General features: G+C 32.0%; 1 protein-coding gene across 2 annotated transcripts in view; it reads left to right on the top strand.

The window, feature by feature from the left end:
• Window positions 1–13,064, top strand: part of LOC128228495 (kinesin heavy chain-like) — a 56,747-nt gene extending 43,683 nt beyond the window's left edge. For both annotated transcript variants that reach the window (XM_052939847.1, XM_052939838.1), the window contains one exon: window positions 624–13,064. The gene's annotated coding sequence lies outside the window, so the exon portion shown is untranslated. The remainder of the gene's footprint in view (window positions 1–623) is intronic.
• The last annotated feature ends 292 nt before the right edge of the window (window positions 13,065–13,356 follow it).

The following is a 13,356-nucleotide window of genomic DNA, read 5'->3' as shown; positions in this document are numbered from 1 at the left end:
TGTTGATGTCCTAAAATGTAAGGGTGTTTTTTTTACATACATGTATGAATATTTACTAGTCATTCATCATATAGTAGTTTTCACATTATGAAGACATCTAAGCATAAGACCAGTGAGATAATTGAATTAAGAATTAAGAAAATCGACTTAAGTAAGAAAATTGACCTAACATAAAAGCATGTATTTTTAACAATGGCAATGATACTAAGGGAATGCAGAAATTATAAAGCCATTACAGTGTTCTCAATAAGAACCGGCTGCCGGCCAAAACGGACGGTTCAAATGGCAATAGGGCCGGTTCAAATTTGGAAAACTAAATGAATTTTCAGTAGAAAAGGTAGAAGCTGGTTTGAGACGGTTCAACCGAAACTTATTGAGAACCCTGCATTATCTCATATGATTTGAGTGATAGAAAACTGAAGAAAATGACTCAAGTTAGGAAATGACTTAAGATGTTTTATGAATACGACCCCTGACCTTGCTAGTTAGGTAAAATATTTCTTATACATGTTTGCTAATGTCTTTTTTAATACTAAAGTTTGTTAAGAGCCATGTATTCATGAATGTTTACAATTTATACTGATTTTACAGAATGGCGTTCAATTCTTGTTTCTATTTTTCAGGGATAAAATCATGTTTCCAACATCAAGAACTGACTATCCAGAATTTGTGTTCAGAGCAAAACTGTGGAAAAATAGACTTTCTTATTTATTTAGTCGTTATTATCAAAAATTACTGAAAAAACCCAGCCTGCATAAATGTAATTTCCAAAAGTTTTGAAAATTCATTTTTTCTTTTGGCCGTGTGTGCAGCTGATCAAATCCTAGGATTATAGGTTTATTCTATATAAAGCTTTTGAATTCTTACAGTTATTGAAATTTGAGCCTAGTTTAAAATTAGCTCAGAAATAGCGGCGGGCACACACGGCCATTTAAGAGACTTTCATCAAATAGCTGGGTTTTTTCATATCAGATTACTGTTGTGATTTTTGCATTCCATTCAGTGTTTAGCTTTCGCTTATAATAGCTATTGTCAATGTTGTAAACTGTTAAACAATCAAGAAATACATTATGAAGACTGTAACATTTCAATTTTGAATGTTGCAACATTTGATTTTTCAAAGAAATTGTCCAGAGATGTTATACTGGTAGGAAATTTGAATTTATTATGCAATCATGTATGTAATTCCAATAGTAAATTTGTATATTCTTAAGAGTGGTAACATGTCAGTGAAGAATTTGTCAATGTTATATAGGGTGGTCTAGTGGTATAGGTGTCCGTCCCTCACCCACGAGGTTGTGGGCTCAATCCACATCAGGGGCACTATATCACGGCCTCTCAAAATGGCCAGTACTGGTTTCTACCCAGGAAACAGACTTGAGAGTGATCCTATAAGCTCTCAGCTTTCGTCACAATCAAGCTAAAAGAAATCAGTATAAATAAAAAGAGGAATTTACAAAAGCAATATGCACATACCGGTACTTTTGTATGTGTCAAGGGCAGGAAATGATGTGTACAAAGGTGTAGGGATGGGTTGGGTTAGAACAAATGTATGGAATCTTTAAACGAGTCTCTGTTTGAATTAGAAATAGTGAGTGTATATGCAATGTTTGATCGAAATACAGTTGAATCTCGCTATGTCGAAGTTGGTGGGACCCTGGGAAATACTTTATGATAAAGTGCATTCAATAGAACAGAAATAAAGAAGTGCATAACTAAACCAAAAAATATTGAAAAAAAATCGACATAACCAGAACATTGAGATAACAGAGTTCGATATAGCGAGTTTCGACTGTATGTCCTTGTGCCCTCAGCCCATGTTTACTCATTTCTTGGATCTAATTTAGACCTTATATAATATCAATTTATATCATTGTAATGAGTTGAAGGTGTGTTAATAATTATTAATTTTTTTATTTGTTGTATGAATGGCAATTGAAAACATTAATGGTGCAGAGATAGTACTTTTACAATAAAATAAAATAGAAAACTTGTGAGACCTGTGGCCATATTCACTCGCATCTTCAGACTTCGTTTAAGACTCAGTACTAGTCTCAGAAACGCAATAACAATTTCGAAATGTAATGAAATTTTTTGGAGAAGCAGAAAGATATGTAAATCTTGGTAAAACATGTTATATGGAAATGTTCTGCAATTTTTACCACAATTTGTTTAGTAGTAGAAATTTGCACGCTAGTGAATATGGCGCTGGTCTTAACTCAGACCCAGGACTTGAGTGAACCCAGGCTGTATACCTAAATAGTTGAGTTGTGTTTTACATCATTAATCATAGTATAATGGAGACTGAATGACAGTCATAAATTGTGGATGTTAATGTTGAATTATGGTGAAGTTCACTTTGTTAGATGATCTTTCAGACATTTATTGCAAAAACGTTACTTTTATAGTCGTTAAAGCTATTTGGTGCCTAGCATAAAAATCTTGCTCGATAGAATAACAAATTGTGATGTGATCAAGTTTGGAAAACACTATTTATGTAGATAATGAAATATCACATTATGTGATGTAGTTTACTTTGGTTTGATTTGATTTATTTGTATAGTGTATTCTCATTTGTGTTGGTCTCATTATGTTTTTAAATTACGTGTTTAAAATATGGATACTTCAGTTATCCAATTACAGTTCATATACGATGTCATATATGTAATTGTATCAATTAGTTAACCACCTGTTTTTTTTCCATTTTGACTTTCTATGTTAACCCTTTACTTCATAGATACGCAATTTTACTTATCTATCCATAGCTTCATAGATACGGATCTTAACGTTTTATCCATAGCTTCATAGATACGTAATCCTACGTATTCGTAATGTAGGGGCATTTATTTTCATACCTGATGCTTGTTTATGCGCTATAAATTCATATTCATGAAGTATAAACATCGATAAATACAATGCACTAAAAAAAACACTATGTTACTATTTAAAGAATTTCGGAAAATCGCGAAATAAGGTCACTGGTATCAAAGATGCGTAAAACGTTGACTGCGCAGGTTTGTGGGCATTTCTGTCTCGTTTTCCTCGTGGAAATTTACACAATACTGCAAGTTATAATTAACTACCAATAATACAACTATATTTTATTGATCACGCGCCTGACGTCACAGGTCATGGTTCGAAAACGTGTCAAAATGTCGGCCATGTTGGATAAACAAAAAATCATCTGGCTTGTATAAACAAAGGCCATAAATCATTATATGGGACATATGTGTCACTTCTGTTTCGCTAATCCGGTCATAAAAATGCGCATCTGCTTCTACAAATTGAAAGTAAGTACAAATGTGTTATAAAATAATGACTATCCCTATTGTTAAACTTTGACATGACCCAATTTAACATCGATCAGCTGTTGAAACACGTGTTTTCGAATACACAAGAATGCAATGTAGAGCTAATTTCTGCCCTTGTTAACTTCAGTTTTAAACAACATTCCTGAATAATGTCATTTATATTTCAGTGTTTGTCTGACGAATCGGAACAGTCTGGCTTCAATTAAAATGAGTTTGAGACATTGAGTACGACGTCGAGAATTCAGACCTCGGCGTCACGCACACAAGGATACGAGAAATGAGGATTTTTAAAATCAAACCCAAATGACAATACATGGACATGCAATAAACGATATAAATTTAGTAAACAATAACATGCAGGCCTCATTTAGTAGTTGAATAATAACTTTATTTGTTCATTGTAGTGTTAAATAACCGAAAGTTATACGTACTGTGACTGTTGATCAACTTTTTTTTTCTTCTGTATCATATATATAAATATACCGTGCTTCTTTGTTGTGAACTATTTTTTAATTCTGTCCATCTTTGTTTCAATTCAGGTTGCATTAAATGAATTATAAAAATATGTTGTTTATATAATATTTCGTGTTGTGTTTGATAAATAAAAGTGTAATAAAAATTAATTTTCATCAAATTTGACATATTTTTCTGTTTGTTTATGAATATCATGCGGAAATAATTTAGATAACAAAATAAAATTTATATGACTGGATTGGAAATTTAATTCTCTATAAACTTTACATTGATGACTTATTGATTAAACCAAAAGAAATACTAAGAAAATAGGTTTGTAATACATTAGGGTTAAAATTCCAATAATATCAATAATCTCCTATGAAGTAGGGGTACTGATATGAACTGATAAGCCATGAACTGGCAGCCTGAAATGGCTTAGGTTTACATGAAGTAAAGGGTTAAAGCTGCCCTCTCACAGATTGAGCATTTTAACAATTTTTTTTTAATTTTTTGTCCTGGAAAGAGTAATTTTTTGCGTAAATATCTGCAAACGAATGGTATAAGATTGCTGACAAAACAAAACAGATCATAGAATTTCATATTTTCATTGGAAAATTAATGTTTTATGGCTTAAATCCTTACTCACAGATTAAGAAAAATGCATTAAACATCAATTTGAACTTAAAAATGAGCATCTGCGATCTAATTTTTTGTCAGCAGTCTTATATAGCTGGTTTCCATGGATTTACGCAAAAATTGTCTCGTTCAATGATAATAAAAACAAAGTTGTCAAAACGTTCAATCTGTGAGAGTGCAGCTTTAAGAGGAATTACAATTATTTCAGATATGGAGAATTATCTGAATAGAATTTTGTTTTTTCATATTATGTGTAAGAAATAAAAACATTTTCTTACAATAACCCTCAAGCTGTAGGTGTTATTTATATGAGATTTTATCACCCAAACTTAGTTATTGTGAAATGAAATAAAATCTTTTTTTTTTATATGTTTGTTTTGTAAAGGCATAGTTCTAAAATTCTAAGCATCAGAGTATGTCACTGTGAAGTGTCAATGTATATGAAATGGGATTTTCATAAAAAATGAAAATTTATAATTTAAATAAAATGGCCAGAAACATGTTCAAAATCAGTAGCATATAAGCTATACTACATTGTTGTGTATTTGACCTCCCTATGAAAAGTTTGTGAACTTTTAAATTACCTATAAAAACATGGTAAGCTTAGACCAACCTCTGAAAAGCAAGTAATTCCTCAATAATTGTTACAGGGCGGGCTTTAAATATTGGCCACTGTCAATTTCTGGTCTCTGCATCAAAAACATATGTTCTGATCTACATGTACATTGACGCTGCATTTTATGGAAAGAGTTTTGTGTAGATGTATACTTCCACAATATCTGTGCAATATATGTTATTATGTATTTATTATCTGTGTATTATTATCATCATCAGTCTAAACTGTGTATACTTCATGGTGATGTATTATTGTTTTTTCAAATGGAAATTAAGGAAATCATATAATTGTGAGGAATGACATTGATCGGTCCAATGAAATTATCCGAGAGTCAAAAACTAGAAAATGCCTAAATTTTTGTTACAGAAGTGTCCATTGATATGTAGTGAACCTAAGTCTGTAAAAATCTTCCAACAGATTAATTCTATTTGATGTTGAAAAATGTATGCTTTTTAGAGTGTACATGTATTAATTTATGCTAAGAAAACTACAAAGTTTGTCGGTATTTTTGCTGGAATTAGAATAATGAGGGAGATTGATTTATGGTTTTTAAAATAGCAATGTCTGTCTATGATAATGTGAATGAACGACTGTAGGAAATTTATGATGATTATAGAACAATGTCACTGATTGACTTTTATTGTCAATTAATTCTGAGAAAATAATTTGTTGTCATAATTGACAATTCAAGTTGTAAAGCTGACAGTGTCCTTCGATGCAAAACATATGGGTTTTGTTTAAGTGAATTATAAGAAAATTAGGGTTATGATTTTGCTGCGTAGCTTGAAAAGGGAAGATATAGACTGAAACTCACAAGCATGGTACTCTTTGTTTCATTACTGGCAAAAAAATATGGGTGTATGTCTTTTTAACATTGCTGCCCACTAGTAAACAAGATCATTTAAAAAAAAAGATATGGCCTTTTGGGTCCTCAACAGTTAATTTTGACATGAAAGGTTGGCTTATACTTTTGTCTTTTTGTAACGGCCCGATACTTTAAGAATAAGGAAGGATTGTAATTAGTACAACTTAATGCAGTTAATTATTTTATGACGAAGTGAAGAAATACTAAAACTTCAATAGAAAAATTCATAGATTTTAAATGATGTTAAAAAGTTGACAATTTACTGAAGGAATAACATCGTAAAATGCTAAAATGAAACATAATATTATATCAAATTTATCTTTGCTCAGTGAGTTGTACCTGGTACAAAAGTCTGAATTAAGGGGCATTAAAAAGGAATAAAGTTGATTAAATGCCTTTATTCCGTCATCAACTCGAGACTTTGAGTCTTCTTGGTGCAAAGGTGTCATGGTATTCTATGCGGCGATTTGTTTTCTTTCATGGTCATTTCTTTAAATATCAATGTGCTAGATCTGTCTAGGTAAAGGTTAGTGATTAATTGTTTTAAATTTATTATTTGGTTGAAATTTTAAAATTTTCGCATAACCTGACACGAAATTTCTTTACCAGTGATTAATATAAAATGCTTGCTAAGATCTACAAACCTAAGTGCAGATTTTCGATTCTTAAACAGAATGTACAATGAGACTCAATTTTCATTCCAAATTTGTATAAGGGCCCGTTTAATCAGTGATTTAGATAATCACCATTTTCATCCCAGCCAAGTTAATTTTTAAATGTCTGAGTCTTAAAAATACCAACGATTTCAAAGTTAATGTTTATTCTCTTTGTTACATATAATTTGTCAAGAATGAAATCAATCAAATGTTCATGGAATTGTAGAGTGTTTAAATTTTGCATGGTCTTTTTTTCATGATATCGGTTAATAGATATTTTGCTTGGTTATAAATTCTCGATCCTCTCTATTCAAGTTCAAGTTATTCCCGCTCGCGAAATTTAAACACCCTACAGTATGTCCAAACTGTGATCTAAATGTCAGAGGTCGTATGAACTGAATTTCAGTGTGTGTATGAATAATGTGAATTGATTACCATATATTTTTTGCCTAGAATTACAACACAATCGTGATGTTTTGATTTCTGTTCCACCTTGCTACATTCTTGTTTATTGACATTTCCCATTTATTTGATTGATTTTTCCGGAGAATTTGATATTTTTGGAAACAAAATTGTTAATTAATGGGTCGCGAAAAAAGGAATTTGTGTTGGTGTGAAGCATAAGTGACTAGGCCTTTTTTTTAGAAAGATGTATTAGGATGAATTAACTAAATATGTGAAAATGGTTATTAGTCTCTATTTAATAGCCATTTGTCATGTATTTTGTAAATAAAATCTTCCAAGAATTTTTTTCTCTCTAAACCAAAGGAGTTAAACAGATGTTTACACGGAGTCTTTTACTTAAGTTAAAGTTTGAATAGCAACGAGTCTGTTCTTAATTTAAATCTTTTTATAGCCTTAGTAAGAAATTATCGAAATAGGAAACCACAAACTATTAATTCTTATCATGGGTTGGAGCAAACTTGTAACAAAATTTAGAAATTCCATCACATGAGAAATCTTTCCTTAAAAGTGTTGCAGTTGATTTAAATGAGGACGCAATGATGGTATGTACATTTTCGGGGGAAGAACATGGAAGGATTGCAGAATGCGGTCTTCTTCCATAAAAATCAAGTTTGAAGCTATCTTTTGAATGCCCTTTCTGCTTGAAATGTAAGTTTAAAAACAAACAGAACTATTTTGAAAAAATAACAGCGAATATTTAAACATTGCAAAAAAAGAAATATGTTATGCAAAAAAAGAAATATGTTAAAAAAATATATTTGTGAAATGGTGATGCAAAGCAACTGGATTGTTTTGTTTTCATGTTTTGAATGTTTTATTAAAAGAAGAAATAGAAAGGGGATTCTCTCAGGGATAAGCTAGAATGATGGTTTATCGTGAGGACAGGTGATGAAGTATGTTTACTTGAAAGTTTAAGGAAGTTTTCTCTCTACCATATTTATATGCTTCAATATTCTTCGACTGTCTGCTTTGAGGACAGAGAAGTCGCTTAATGCATAAATTACTGTTGAAACAAGTTGTTAAAGACTTGTCTTGACACAATGTATTGAATAAAGGCATTGTTTTAAGCCAGCTTATGCTAGGGTAATTAGAGAATATTAATTAATGAAAACCAAGTTTGACAGGACATATCTACATAATTGTCTCATAAAATAACAAGAATTGAATTCAAACAAGAATTTAGTAGCTTGAATACAGTTGTACAGTAGTCAGTTTTGTTTTTGAAGTTTTATGGAAATCTCCAGGCCAAGGATAGTTATACAACAGTCTAGCAATCGAGTTTTTGTTTTATATTTTGCACTGGAAATGTGTAACTTCAGGAATCCAACCCAAAAATAAGCTAATTCTGTGATAACTCCATAAACCATGATGTTAAATTTTCATGTCTGCGGGTGACCACAAATAATTTTGATATCATTTGAAAGGATATTACTCGCTGATAACTAATAAATCTGATATAGGACCAAAACTACATTGTTTGTAAGTAAGTTCTTGTACCGTGTAGTTTTTTTTTTTATCTATTTCAACTGAAATCAGATGTGTAATGAACTACTGGTGTTTGTAATTTTTCAAGGTCATACTGAAGCTTGTTGGATACATTATTTATAGTATACATGTAAAGGCAAACTTCTACTAGTATTGTCTGATGATTTTGGGACGGCCATATATCATATTAATCTTTACAAGGCATAATCTCTGCTAAGAACTGACAAATTATCAATTCATAAACTACAAAGTGATGAAAACCTTTCTCTTAGCAAATGCTTTGTTTACGTCAATAGAAATTAAAAATACTAATTGGAAACCGCTGTACAACTTGTTAGCCGCTTTGAACTTTGATATTACACTTAATATGTTAATGTTATTTCTTTGACCTTTTGAATTGTGGGATGTTTTTATTACATCAGTCAATAGTTGTGGTCACTCTGATGATCAAAACATACGAACTATTAGTTGCAAAATTGATGATGTTTTATGTTCTTGTTATTATGATACTTAGTGATAAAGTCATTGTTGAATTTGCCTGAAGTACTTTTGTGAACGTAGTGACGTATATAACACATTGGTAGTGGCGTATGTATTTATCTCGTGCATTTATTATTTCACCAATATACTTGAATATGTTAAAAGTTTTTGTAACCAAGGCAATGTTTTTGAGTCCTTTATTATCAGAATATTGTTACTTCTATGTATTTACCTAGCCTTCAACTTAGACCGGATATTAACCAATTGTTTTGTCCGCTTGACATTAAGCAAAGAAATACCATGACACCTAATATGACATAATTATTATGGTGGCCATTAGAAGTCTTAATTGGCAAAGGTTATGTTTCTATATATCACCTGCAAACGACATGTAATGCTTCCTTTGAGAAAGAATGATGCCAGAGATTTGACAGTTATAAAGATTGCTTGCAATGCAGTGATAACTCCTTCAATACATTCATGTAGTTATTTCAGTTTTGTTTACAACTTATAAATGGTCGCCTTGTGAACCACTCTAAAAAAACAACGATGCTGCTCTTTGACTTTTATTCCCTTCTTGACAGACACTTACAGCAACAAGAATACTTTTAATTGCCCATGATGTCCATCGTTTCCTTTGTTTACCAACTTATTTGTCTGCATTCTGCAAATAATTTTTCCTTATAATTAAAATAGCTGTATGTTTTTCATGGATTTGCATTCAAGAATGTAAAATAATGAAATGATGGAGATATAAGGCATGCGAGGGCTTTTGCATTGAGAATGAGAACAAATAAGGGATCATTATGTACAGTGGCATCGATTTCCGGGTCACACTGGAATTATTGATCTGGTTTGTTAGCTAATCTTTACCAAACTTATTTACAATATTTTTAGACAGAGTTTCAATCAACATCAAGATCAAACTATTAACCCTTGAATTGAAAAAAACCCCACCAAAATCACCTTCCAAATGTAGATGCTCGTAGCAGGCACATATTCCATTCACTGAATATTTATGCCTTATATGTTTATCAAAGCATTGATTCGCATTTTTGCATCTATATTCAGATGAAAAGGATGATTGTGCCAAGTACAAATTTATTGATCTTATTGGCCCTTGAATGTTCAGAAATGACCTTCAAGAAAGGAGAAGAATTGAAGAATTTTTGCATATTTAGATAAAAAAAGATATATAATGTTCTTAGTATATATGTATCGAGCTAGTTCTGCCTGTGCAGTGATGCTTTGTGATTCAAGTTTTTATGACTGTCTGAAAATCTTAAGAACCTTGTATATGATTTAGATATTTAGATGTAATGAAAAACTGAAATTCAATTCTAGAAGCAAATGAAAAACCAAACCAAGGTCATGATTTTGTTTGTATTCAGGGAGACCAATACATAACAAGATATACTAACATCAAGCACCAATTTACCAATCAACCACAACACATACATGTCGAACACTAACGCAACAGAAACCTTGAAACAGGCCTTGTAACGACAAACACGGATATTGAAAATCACTGTCTTCATTTGTGCTTGGTTATAACAATGAAACAGAATTGTTACTCTTTTTTTTTACATAAACATATATACCATAACATCAGTCACAGATAAAAGCTGAATATTATAAATACATCGTGTATGAAGATAAATTGATTCACCATACGTCATCAATAATGACATGGGTTCTCATTTCTTCAAATATAAATTTTATGAGGAAGAAATAATGAAAATGACATAATTATTCAAAGGTTGGACTCAATATTCAAATGCTTTGATATTATATTAACACTTTGGGTGGGGTATTTCCAGCCAAAGTATTGGGTCATATGGCTGAAGGGTTTGTATGTCAGGCCATTAAAATACCTTGACCTTCTAAATAGCTTATCAAGTGGGTTTTTTCTTTCATTTTTTATAATATATTAACACCTTGGGTATGGTATTTCCAGCAAAAGTATTGCCTCAAATGACTGAAGGGAATGTATGAGGGGTAATGAAAAATATGTAGACTTTCTTAATATCTTAATTCGTTTTGAAGTCCTCATGATGTATGGTGAAAATACAAATTGACAAAGACTTTCAAAGAAACTGCAAGAAAAATATTTTATTTTAATTGACTTTTTGGTATTTCTAAGAATGATTTAACAATTTAAAGCTACCATGGAGCACACTTTTTTTAATATCCCTCTTACAGCTGTAAATTCTGGGTCTTGGTACTGCAGCTTGGTCACAGTTTACCTTTGTAGAGTTCTTCTGAACTATTTTTCCCTTATTAATTGATATGGTCATGTTGGGATAAACAGGGTGAAATAGGGTTTTCTAAGACTATTGATATGTTGGATGATTTTATGATTGATTGTTGCATAGACCTTCATACGACTGCTTTAGTACTTAATTATGCATAAGCCATTTGAAATATACTTTGCATTAATGAGCTTACTTAACCTAATTAACTGTTAAAAAATGGAAATTGATCAATTATTTTGTCATTTGAAATTCTTCAACGCTATGTGACTTATATGGATATGTTTTTGGGACTCGGGTCACTCCTTCACGGTAAGCATTACAGGTTAGTAAATGTGTTAGGCGTAAACATTGATGCATCAGAATAAAGTATGTCAGCACATCATGCTAAGCCTAGCTTTACGAGAAAAGGTTTCAAGGTTTTATTGGCTAAGATGACAAACAAATCAGAAATTAAATGTCTCAAAAAGCAAACATTTGTGTGTTCTTTCCGTCATTTAATTAAAACTGATCTTAATTATTTTGGTGTAGTTACAGGTGCCCTTCTGACAGCCTCATACTTTATGAAATACTGTTGCTGTAAAATAGTGCTTAAATTTATTATGTGACATAGTAAAGTTTATACAAGAAATAAATAGTCATGTTTTGGGCATTTATTACTTGCCATGTGTTTATAATACCTCATACTATACACAAATGTAAAGTGTCCAAGTTGTTTATGTTTAAAATCAAGCAGTTCTAAAGCAACTAGAAATAGAACTTGATTATGCTAGCTTTTTAGGTGCCAGCATTGATGGTGCCTGTTCTGAACTTGTGTGCTTATTTAAAGAAAGTGCTGTTTTTACCTGATTAGAAAATAAGTCTTTGGCATACAGTAACTGTAATGAATTACCATGTATCATAATTCATATACTTTGCATGTTCTTCAACATTTCGTATTTAAGCCCTGTTACATACTGTGTTTGAATATTTTAATGATACTAATGTATATGACAAACTGGTATATGTGTATCAATAATTTATTAGTTATACCCCCCAAAACAAAGTTTGGGGGGGGGGGTATACTGGAATCGGGTTGTCCGTCTGTCTGTCTGTCCGTCCGTTTTTTTTTTGTCCGGGATTCATCTTTGTCGTTATTGAACAAATCTTTTTCAAACTTTCAGATATTAATGGCCATGATGTAAACTTGCGCCTCTGTGAAATTGGTACGGGTCACATGACCCTGACCAGAGTTATCTCCCCTTGATGTGTTAAAGTAGGCAAAATAAGCCCTGTCCGGGATTCATCTTTGTTATTATTCAACAAATCTTTATCAAACTTTCAGAAATTAATGGCCATGTTGTAAACTTTCGCCTCTGTGAATTTGGTACAGGTCACATGACCCTGACTGGAGTTATCTCCCCTTGATGTGTTAAAGTAGGCAAAATAAGCCCTGTCCGGGATTCATCTTTGTTATTATTCAACAAATCTTTATCAAACTTTCAGAAATTAATGGCCATGTTTTGTAAACTTTCGCCTCTGTGAATTTGGTACAGGTCACATGACCCTGACTGGAGTTATCTCCCCTTGTAGGCAAAATTAGCTTTGTCCGGCCTAACTCCAGGGCAAACAACCTAGACATGGAGGGGTGGGGGGTATTCGTTAGCCTATGGCTTACAGTTCTAGTTACTTCTACTAATAAAATGTGTACATGATTGTTGTGGTCTGTAATTTTGTAAATTGTACATACTTCTAATACTGATGTGTGATTCTATGCTTAGAATTTCAGTTGCGAATTTGCCTCAGCTTTGTGAAGATTTTTTTTTTCGACACTGGAAATAAACTGCTACTCATGTCTGTTTATTTTTCATCTCATCTGTTGTGCGAAAACATATTGTCAATGAATGTATTGTCCTAGCCTTTGTGTTGGCAACAAGCAACACCGTTCAAAATATCCTTATCAAACTTGGAACAAATGTTGGAGATTCAGTGCACACATGGCTAGCAAAGCCCAAAACTCTTAGTTATGCACTTTGGTCGACCATGACAAACAGAAAGCTGTTGGCGTTCAGTCCAAGACGCTCTTGTGCCGCCAACTTCCAACAGCCCTGTCACTGCTTCTATTAAAGAATTCTAATGAACAAATCGTTGACAT

Source organism: Mya arenaria, chromosome 1, assembly GCF_026914265.1.
Source record: "Mya arenaria isolate MELC-2E11 chromosome 1, ASM2691426v1".
Taxonomy (NCBI): domain Eukaryota; kingdom Metazoa; phylum Mollusca; class Bivalvia; order Myida; family Myidae; genus Mya; species Mya arenaria.
The sequence above is the reverse complement of the archived record's forward strand: the minus strand, read 5'-3'. Positions and strand labels throughout refer to the sequence as shown.